An 11183-nucleotide genomic window follows, 5' to 3' on the forward strand; every position below is an offset into this window, starting at 1 on the left:
TGCCTGCACTTAAGATGGCCACTTTATGTACTGGCATTTTCAGCATTTCTTTTTATTCACTGCAGTTCTGCAGCTGAAGGACTAGATGAATATCTAGTCTTTCAAGGGCTTCAAAGAAAAGGAACAGAAGAAAAGAAGTATTAAAAAAAAATCCTTCCAGCTTGAAATCAAATTCTTAAACTGATCCAGCTTATTTTGAACATACAGTTCAAACAGCTGGCTGCATTTATTGTTGAAAGGACAGGTTTTTCCCTGTGTCTTTCCTAAGTAACATGGGTAACCCAAGTAAGATAAGTGACAAGCCAAATCTTACCAATTTCAATTTTCTTCAAGCTAGAAGAAATTGCCAGTCCTCAGCAGACTTGTCACCAATCCACGTGCTGCCTGAGCTACCCTGTAGGGGAGAAAGCAAATTCATTATTACTGATCAAGCTGCATTTCTCAGCTGGACAGGATGAACACAAATTTATACAAAGGTCCCACTGCAGACATGGCAAGCTATTTGTGGAGTTGGTCATAACCAACTCTGATCCATCTGCATCTGAAATCCATTGCCAGATCCATCCAGACTAGATCACTTGCCTACAGTGTATCAACTCATCTGCAGTGTGCAAATGCAGCTCCATGAGCAGAGAGACTTCATCTCTGCAAGACGGTGAGACATTGTACTCAGAAAACCTACCCAAATCTCTTCCTATTTAAAGGACTACGATTAGCAAGATACTCTTCTCAACTTTGCAATATCTACAATGTTACTGAGGTGTGAAGCCAGTCTGAAAGAAGTTTCTGCTACTTTTATTCAGGCTTAGCAAGGCAGCTCACTCCTACAGATGGAAGCTTGTAAACAGTCTCTGCCTGTTCCCACACTTGCTTTTTGAGATGTTACAATATACCACACTTCAACGTGGTGGGAGCCACAGGAGGCTCAGACACAGCCACCTAATTAACACCAGTGCACATGCAAGAAGGCTTGTTACAAGAATTTGATGATGCCAATAAAAGAGAAAGCTTTCAGCCTGTGCCTGTACAAGTGTAAGCAATACTTGCCATTAGAACTGCCTTCCCACAGGCACAACAAATCGATGGGGACTCAGAGCTTCCAGGAAAAGCTCCAGAACTGTCTGCTCTCTACCGCTGCTGCTTCCAAATGGAAAAACACACTATCAGGACAGACCATACCAAAGCCTAACCTGCCTTAATAGCAGGAGTAAAGAGCCTCAGCAGTACTTTCTGTATTCAGCGTAGCTACACCAAAACCCCTTGGAAGAAAAGCTATTGACTAAGAGCATGCTCTAAAACTGCAAGTTTCTGCCACCACAACCATCTGCACAGCAGAACAGAGTGAGGGAAGCAGAGACATTTAATCTGGGACAACTCTTCAGCTTTTGTTTTCCAGTTCTGAGCAGCACAGTAGAAGTGAGAAGATGGGCCACAAAAACCCTTCTATTCTTCTGCTCAGAAGATTGCATGGGCATCATGAGAGGAGTTCCAGTACAATGTTTAGCTGCAGGATGTTATCTCACATCTCTGCTTGGTAAGATTTCACTAACACTATCATCAGTTCTGTAGGAGACAACATGCAAACTACAGCAATGGCTTCACCAGGGAAGGTACAACTGGCTGAAAAGCAGACCAGGCTCCTGAACTCAAGGACAGTCAGGCACTCAAGCAAATCTCCCTCATATCAAACTTCCAGAAGTTCTGCTGACGTCTCCCTATAATTGTTTTATTCAGAAAATTAAGAGGCCCTAATACCCGAGACCATCCTGACACCTGATTTTAAGCTATTTTGCTGTTTACAACTTTCACCTTAGTGAACTTTTAAAAATAAAACTGAGCACAATTAGTCATTAGGATTTTGTACTAGTGACTCAGTCTAATTAATCCAACTAAACCATTTCTTCCTGAGAATGTAATCTGAAGATTATATGGGAGAGAACACACACACATTTTTTCTGATACTTTTATATCATGTTAGCCTGTCACTTCCTTAAAACAGCATACAAGCTTGCCATTACTTTCAGAGAAATCAGCTGTTGATAGGCAGGATTATGTTTGACACTTATGAACTAGTATTTTCCATTTTAGACAGTCTAAAACACACATTCACAGAACTTACACCACAAACATGTGCTAGAGGTTTATGTATTTGTCAAAATCTTTACCCAAAAGCTCAGATCAGCATGTAGATGTAACACAAAGTTGGCACTGCTTCAATTGCACAGCTTTCTGCAGTGATTATTTAAGCAGTGGGTGCAGTCCATGAAGACTCCATGCTCTGTGGATTCAGCTGTGTCACTTGAGGCACTTGCTATAAAACCTGGTATTTCTGAAGACCTAAACAGACCTGTCTCAGCCAGGGCAGATGTGCAAGGGCTGAGTCAAGGCACTCAGCTCTAAAATTTTAAGGGTTTAGCTTACTAAAATGGATTTCAGCTTTGCCTCTAATCACCTAGGACAAATGTCTCCCTCTTTAACCAGCTGGGATGAGGTCACCTTGCTTCTGTTTTGTTAAACCCTTTTGGCATTGACCCAATAAATTTGTCTGTTTAAACAAAAAAGATAACCACAGGTTTGAGCCAGACAAATTTTAATCTAGAATCTCCTCTAACTGGGTCATCATTAATCTAAATGGACAAACATTTGGCTTTTTCCATATACAAACCATTGGATTCACTGCTGGCAGGCTAGCATTCCACTGGAAGCAATCTAGCCTTTCCATCCATCAAAGCATTTGAGATCCACATTGAGGAACCCAAAGAAGTTGAAGCTCTTGGCCCCAAGCATGTTATTTTGAAGCCTCTTAATTGCACAATTCTTTTTTTTTAAATCACTTACAGGCATGACAGCCCCAAAGACCTGCAGGCCTCTCAAGCAATGCTGTTAAATCCCAATTTTAACTGAGGGATAACTTTAAAATCAATCACTGGGCAGAAAGTGCTGGATTTGTGATCTTTTCATTTGCCCTTTCATCACAAAAAGCTGAAAATCATGTTACAGGAAACATTTCACCACTACTGTTAACAGAGTGCACTTTATCTGTACAAGTATAATGAGAAAAAAATCCCAAGTCTCACCCTTTCCAGAGAGAAACAGACAAGGACAACAAAAGCCAGTAGCGCTACAGCAAATTTTTTATGTAGCCTTTCAAAAACACTGAGTTTTTGGGAAATCCATAATCAAAATATTTACTTGTTCAGTAAGTGAATTCATAACTATCAACAAATCCAAGACCCATACACATTTCAGTTTCAGGTTTCCTGTGGAGAGGAAATTTCCAGAGAGAGAAGTCACTGTGACTCAACAGGGCACGCACAGGATTTGGTAGCTACCAAGCTTTACAGCTCCTCCACCCACGAAAGCAGAGTCTGACTCTTCATACTGGAAAGGCAACACTAAAAAAGCAAAGATATAAAGGGAGCCATTCCCACAGGATCCTCCCTCCTTTTAACAAGCCATTGAAAGCCTGGCAGACTCATTTATTTCACTGAAGCATTAGAAATGCTTTGGGCTAATGCAAGGATGCAGCTTTATGGAACACAAAGAGCTAAGGCTTCTTTGAAAGGGGCTGCACTAACAAGATATGCTATTCTCCATTACATGGCCTGAAGAATCTTGAAGGAATGACATTTCCAGGAAGGGCAGCATGGTACAAAAGCCTCATGGATGCCTCCCCACCCCTCAGCAGTCTGCCTGACTGATGCTCTCAGAGCTCAGCTGGACACCACAACACTGGAAACATGCCTGGCCAACAGTGAGTCTTTAACAATTCCCTTTCCTATTCAGTTACAGCTTACCAAGCAGAGTAATACTCTTGCCCACTAGAACTCAGAAGAGCCAGAGAGGCCATTTCTGACAGATTTAAGCAGGCAGACTTTGTTAACTAACATATCAGACATTTCTCAGACCGGTTTCATATATATTAGTTTGGAAATAAAACTCTGAAAACAAGTATATCAGACAAGAGGAAAGCAAACCCACCCTACTTTAAAGAGTTGTGCCTAGGCAGACTGGGATCAGAAATAAGATGGGGTTTTTCCCCCACCTTTTTAAGGAGGAAGGCTGAAGTTACCTCTTTATGGAATGTTTCCAGGAAATTAACATCTTTAACATCAGCCAAAGAAAGATACATTGCAAAACCAGAAGGTACAGGCTTGTCACTACCAGGTGAGATATTTAGAACCACATTATGGGGAAAGGAACTCCATTAAGGAAAGGGTAAAAAGCAGAGCCCTGCATAGTTTTCTAAACAAAGACAAGTTTCATGCCAGCGTATTACTCAAATGTCACTCCAGGAAGTGCATGGAAGTGCCACACTGCTGAGCTTTCAGCAGTTTAAATGCAGAGGATGATGTTTAGAGACCATCCACATGAAGATGAATGCACTTGAGAAAGGCTCTGAGCATGTGTGCTGATGGGAAAGGTTGCCAGACTAAGCACTGGAGGAGAAGCTACACAAGTACAGAACCTGTGTAAGGGGACTCATGAGGAAAGCCTCAAGCTTTATTGCACAGCTCCATATCCTTCTACCCAGCACCTGTATAAAAAATGCCTTTGTTTTCATGGCAAAGTGTTAAGCTTAAACTGCTTTGTTCCCTGAAAATTACAGAGGCCCAAGTATTTTAGGGCCACACCAATACTATGCCTCATCAGCTTATGCATAAAAACCAAGTCATAACAACACTTATCTTGAGACTGGCATCTACCCAGCCCAAGTTCACCCAGTGCAGAGCCTCCCATTACCTTCAGTGTGGCTCAGAGAACACGTCAGAAGCAAATGCTGAGATCTTGATGCATCACTCAGTACTGCTGGCCATTTAAAAGAGCCAGCTAAGTCTCAGACCTCAGAGCACAGGGGGTATAATTAAGAATTAGCTGAGCACATAAGGCACTTAAGTTTAGGGTTAGATGTGGCCACAAGAGATAAAGTGCAGTCCTCAGGATTTTGGCAAAGCCCACCACAGGTTTGCTGTCCAACATGCAACAGATTTTATCTCCAAAGTAAAGAGGGCACACTGACTGCCCCATCACAAGGATGTTAGAAAGAACACTATTTCGACAGCCTTTTGAAGTCCTCAGTGCAAATGCCTCCCTGGGCCAGGGCCATACACAGGCCAGGATTTGGCTGGTTGGCAAGTACAGAAACCAACAAGTACTGTTTACACCCTGCTCCAAAAAAAAATTCCTGGCTGGTGCCTTCACTGGAACTTGACCTTTTCATCAGTTACAAACTTAGCTCACACTAAATTCAGAGGTACTGTGAGGTTACAGGGATAAAGTTCATAGCACAAGGAATTATCAGCACAGTCAGAAAGACAAGTGCCTTGAACTAGAGCTTTTTACCTTGCCCTTGAGGAGTTCTATGCTTTCAGAGGAGAAATCAACCATCTCAGAGGGCTGGGTGTACAGCCCAAGGCAGGTTACTTAAAAATGCACCCAAGAATAAATCTATAGCCAAGAGGGCCAAAGGCTCTTCAGCACTCTCACTTCTCCAAGAATGTTAATTTACAGTCAAATGAGACTTGATATTCACTTCCTTCTACCTACAGGAACTGCCTTTGTTTCCCCACAATATCACCTTAACTAATCAGAAAAAGTTCTATTTCGGGACAGGCAGCCTTTATACATTAGCTAAGGTTGCTACGTAGAGTCCCTGTTACATCACCTTATCCTGGTTCCTGTTTGTGTCAAATGGATTGAAAACCTCTGCATTAGCTTTTATTGCACACACCTCATGAACATGATTAACCCAAGACAGGAGCAGACGCTGACTTCACAAAAAACAATTAATTGCAGTAGTCAAATAATTATGTTTGCTCAAATAACATGAGCCTTTCCTTTAAGATAAGGTGCAGAGACTTGGGACTGTCTCTAACCACTATGTTATGTAACCACAGGTCCTTGTAGAAGGGGTCAAGATAACTTTTAGGTACAGAGAAAAATGTTGGGTAACACCTTTCTACAATCTTACAGCATTAGCAGGTCTCCCTTGCCTACCACATAACTGAGCCAGGGAGCAGCATTAAGCTCCAGGGAAGAAATGGAATAAACAGACTGTAGAGAACCCAACAAACCATGCTCAGTAGTTGAGGAAATGATGCTGGAATCAAGCCACAGAGAGCTAAGTGAGCTAATAAAAACTGCATTATAGACCAAGTCTCCTCAAGGAAGTCTGCTCTATTCCTTCATTGTATTTTGAAGCATCACATTGTTAAAGCCTCATTTATCTTCTAACTGCTACCCCTCCATTCCCACACTGCCACAGGGCTCAGCTGAACATACTGGAGGAACAGCTCAAAGTCCAAACACATCACAGCTGTTTGCTCAGCCAGAGGGCTCAGTAAGTAGGGAACATGCTCCACACACAGCAGGGAAAGCCCACCTATAACAAATCACAATATAGGTAAGAGAACTTTATTTGAGAACAGTCCAGTTCAAACAGGCTGAAAACATCTATATTGAACAGGATGAAAAGCTGAGATGCCATTTCACTGAGGTCTTAAACACCTTGCTTACTTTGTTCCCCTGAAGAGCAGCTCCTCTCCACAGGGGAGCAGAAGATTTGCAGAGTCATTCTCTCACAGCCTGCCCATGACAGATAGAAGGCTTGCACTAGAGGAGTAGCATAATTCACACAAGTAACATTGAAATTGAAGCAAAAACGTTTCAGGACAGAAGAACTACACACAAAGAGACAGGGGCTGACCAACAGACAGCCACCACCACTGCTGAATACTCAGGTTCTCCCAGACTGCATCTAAGAGAGGTTTTGGAACACTTCAGCAGTCACCAGCAATTCAATGTGCAAAGAGCTACATTGCCCTCTCTCCTGCTGAATCAGAGTGACAGGCTAGGGGTATTACAGGCTCGTGCTTTAGGACATTTTGTCCTTACCTCTTACAAGGAGGTTCACTGTAAATAACTGTGCATGTGCTTATTTCACTTAGTACAACCCTTCATGTTCACATATGCTCAATGAACACTTCACAGAACTGGGTGTTCCAGATAAGAGAGCCAGGCTTGAATCTCCTCTGCACAAGCTTTTTGGAACCTGCAGCTCTATACAAAAGCATCTTTGAGGATGCTTTGAGGTAGGTTTAGAAGCAGGACAAGCTACTCTCAGCAGCAGATTTGGCCCTTCCTATGAGGAGCCTGTACTATACTTTTTGAGTACTTGATGCCCTGAATAGGGCTGTAGCTCAGTTACCTGCAAATAAGACATGAGACTTTCCAGAAAAGTGAGGTATTTCCAGGAGCTCAACCCATATTAGCAGAGAAAGTTGTCAATGTAATTTGTTTTAATCAGACTGAATCCATGATAAAGAGAAATGAAAACATTTCTCAACAGCAGAGAGAGTAATAGTCAACTGTACTGGTTGGTCAGTCTAGAGATACAGATAAAAATCTGTTCTCTGCCAAGCCTGGCGCTGCCTTCCACTGCCATTATCTCTAAGAACTCAATGACATTTCAAGCACCTGGTTTGTACTGAACTACTTTGCAAAGCATTTTCAATTACTGCTGCCTGATACTGGCGGAGTAAGGCTGGCAGTCAGAGACAATCTTTATTATTAAGTCAGCTGAGGGAGCTGAAGGAAAGATAAACCCTTGGGTGCAGAAGCCTTCCTAGAGCCAGAAAAGGCTAATACAGCTGCCCCACAGGGCACCATCACTGCCACCCATGTATGCTGGGCAAGTGGGACTTTGCTTCTCCACGAGGACAGTGTGCCCTTGCACACTGAAATTAAATCAACTGAAATTCAATCAATCAGCTGAGTTTGATCAGATGCTTAACTGCATATAAGCTTAAACTTTGCAAGGTATATAGGTAGAAGAAGGGTAAATACTTGCACAGAAGATCAATTGATCTACAGCACATTAAGAAGAGCAATTCAGAGCTGTAACACATCATGAAACACACTCTTCCAGAGAAACTCAGAAGTGTACATGAAGACTACAAAGTACTAACAAACCATAATTGCTTAGACATTTGCTGAAAAGTCCAAGTGACCAGTTTCAGGCTGGTCTTTGCACCTTTCAGTAGGAATTACAAGCAGCCAAGAACCCTGCACTTACACTCCGACCAGAGACTGAAAAATCCTGTTCTTGGTTAGCTTAATCCAAGTTCTGGTACCGTGAGAGTTGGCAGTGTGAAAGTCTGGATGAAGAGGCAAGAGATATGGATGAAGAAAGGTAACAGGACACTGTAAATCCAGTAGCACCCAGGCATTTCACTGCCCTAAAGCAACCATTTCCTATCCTACACCAATCCCATCTGGAGTATAGCAGGAACTTAGAAAACATCTTCAACACCCTTTGTCAAGGTCAAAGGGTGTTATTTTGCCATCTTTCCTTCCCAGTACAATTCTTTCAAAGTGTTAATCTCTGAATTTTCACATGACAGGTTTAATAAAGCAGCTTTATGAAACACTAATAGCTTAAGCTCCTATTCACTCGCTGATTAGAGAAATACAGCTTTTACAGGAAGAATATAACAAGCTAATTTTTAAGTTTCTTCAGAAACAGTTCTGCAAGACAGAAGGCTTTATCCACAACCTCCATATCTTCTCCACACCTATAAGAGACAGTCTGGCACAATCTTGGGCCAGCCTCATTTTTTGTGCAGCTAATTCACTCAGTAACACAGAGGACCTCCCATGCAAAAGCAACTATATTTAAGACTAGGACAGGAGACTGGAAGAACTTAAACAGTGGCTTTTACTTCTCTTTTCATACCCTTCCTGTTCTTACTCTTGACTTTGAGACCAAAATAAGTGATGCCTAGAATAAGGAGAATGGCTGAATGCCCACTGATCTAAGAAGAAGCAAGAGAAGCTATTGAAACTTCTCTTGTGATACGAGAACTAAGCAAGCACCTCAGAGAGACGGTGACTCATGAAAGATAAGACAGCAACCCAAGACAAAACTCCCTGCACAGGAAATACACATTATCAAAGAAAGTCTAAAAATGAGATATCACAAATGCAAACAACTGAACTGAGTGCTCTATGGACACCACATCAGCAGGGACTAGAACATGTCAACCTAAGCAATATTATGAACATGGCTGAGCATGATAATAATTGATAAATGAGGCATGGAAGATGAACACACTGTACCAGTTAGCTGACTAACAAGCCAGGAACATTTGTTACAGGACTCACCAGGGCTATGAAAGCCAAAAAGCAATCTAAGAGGCTGACAGGAATCTTTATACTTGCCAGACCAGTGACAATTGTTCATCAACAATAAGAGGAAGCTGCTACGAATTCTCTGAGGGAACCTACATGAGACTGAAAGTACAGAACACAACCCCTCCAGCCATTACTGCGTGAATAAAGCTGCCCCTAACATACCTCTGCAAACAAGCTAGCATCAGATGAGACATCTCAGCAGCTCTAACTCATCAATTGTGATAGACACATAGACACTTCCTGCGCTGGAGGAGATGCACAAGTTACACCTGAGGGTGCGGGATGGGGCAGAGTCCCATCACACAGGGAACAAAAAACCAGCAGGCAAGAAAAGTGAGTCTGAAGCTGATGCAAGATGCTCGTAGCAGGGTCAGGACCTTGGAGCGGGAGCATCAGGGAAGAGCCTCATTTATCGGGAGCAGAACGACCTGATAGGGGCACGATCCCCCCGGCTCTCACTCACGCAGGACCATTCTCCGCTCCGCACGCATCCCATCCCATCCCTTCCCTCCCTGCGAGCACAGGGATCGCTGCTCCCACCGCAGTCCCTGCCCCGCACAGCCTCACACCCCAGGTAGCGACGGGGAAAGCTGTCACCGCACCGCCACCCCCCCAGAGCTTCCAGCGCCGGGGAGAACCGCGAGGGGGCCGGACACCGGCCGCCACAGCCCCACCGAGGGACAGCCCCATCTCCCCCCGGCAATAAACACGCGGGGCCGGGCGTGCAGACAGTGTATGGCGGGGCGGCGGCTGGGCAGGGACAGACGCGGCCGCGGGGCAGCCCCCCAGGCCTGCCGAGAAGAACGGGAAGGAGGCCGGCCGTGCCCGAGCCCTGCGGGAAGGCGCTCCCGGGCGCCCCCTCCTCACCTGCAGCCCCGGCCGGGCGCGAAGGCCCTCACCGCTCCTGCCGCCGCCGCTCCCGCCTGTGTGCCCCGGGCCCGCCGCCCTCTGCCATTTAGCGGCCGCCCTCGCCCTCCCATTGGCCACCGCCGCGCCGCTTCCGCCCAGACCCGCGCGCCGATTAGTCAAAAGGTGACTGGGGGCGGGCGCTCCATCACTGACGCTCGGGTTCCATTGGCTAAGGAAGAGCGAGGGGCGGGATACCGCGGATCCAATGGCTCGGACACCTGTCAGTCAGGCCGAGGACGGTGATTGGCGGCGGCGGGCTGGGGGCGGGGCTATGGGCACCGGCGGGGACGGCGGTGCCGCGGCCATGACAGAGCGGGGCCTGAGGGCACGGCGGGCTGCGGGGGGTGGGAACAGCTTCAGCCTTCGCCTCAGCTGTATTTACAGTGCGCCGCTTCCTGCGACCGCCCGTGGCGTGGGGGACGCAGCCTAGGGAGCGGCTCCAGGTGCAGGACACGGTTGCTCCTCAGTGACATGGAGCTCGGTGGTCATGAGGACCAAAGATCCTTCCAGGCTGCTGATAAACCGTGTGGTGTACCCGGTGCTGGTTACATAATACTGCGTCTTTTAGAAACAGTACCTTCGAGCCTTAGAAATGGTGGCTGAGCCCGCAGTACTCTGAGTTTGTTTATGGTGGGCCCACCGACCAGCTCTGGGTGGCAAACGCTGGGACCAGCCTTGGGCTATGCTGGCAGCGGTGAAGGGTCTGCCCTGGTCCCTCAGAGTGCTCAGCACTGTCCCACCAAGCGGGGTGTGTGACTGGGACAGCAAAATCCACTCGGAGGTAGATGGACCCTGCCCCATCTGAAAGTCACTGAGAGGAAAATAAGTTATAAGATGAAAAACTGTCCCTGATGTGATGTTTATAAACCTGCTTTTTTTGTAAGAGCCCTGCCTGCGTTATGTTGTTGGTAACATCAACCGTTCTGAGCTGTGTTAATGGTTGCTTTATATAACTGGATGGAAAAATCCTTCCTCGCGTTTCAGATATTTTAAATGTTTCCTCTGTTTACTGGGTGTTGGAGCTTCCTACGTGGAGAAAGCTCTCAAGGAGCAAGTCACATTTTCCAGGGCGCTGTGTACGT

General features: G+C 45.3%; 1 protein-coding gene across 2 annotated transcripts in view; it reads right to left on the minus strand.

Annotated features, from left to right (window-relative positions):
• The window catches only part of ABHD2 (abhydrolase domain containing 2, acylglycerol lipase), a 35984-nt gene extending 25825 nt beyond the window's left edge, over positions 1-10159 (minus strand). Inside the window, exons 1-2 of one of the 2 annotated variants that reach the window (XM_084213933.1) lie at positions 10060-10159; positions 314-394 (exon numbers count right to left, since the gene is read on the minus strand). The gene's annotated coding sequence lies outside the window, so the exon portion shown is untranslated. Of the gene's footprint in view, positions 1-313; positions 395-9354; positions 9378-10059 lie in introns of those variants that run through there. The other variant, XM_084213934.1, reaches the window with a different exon arrangement.
• Positions 10160-11183: the final 1024 nt, after the last annotated feature.

Source organism: Fringilla coelebs (assembly GCF_963513975.1).
Source record: "Fringilla coelebs genome assembly, chromosome: 12".
Taxonomy (NCBI): domain Eukaryota; kingdom Metazoa; phylum Chordata; class Aves; order Passeriformes; family Fringillidae; genus Fringilla; species Fringilla coelebs.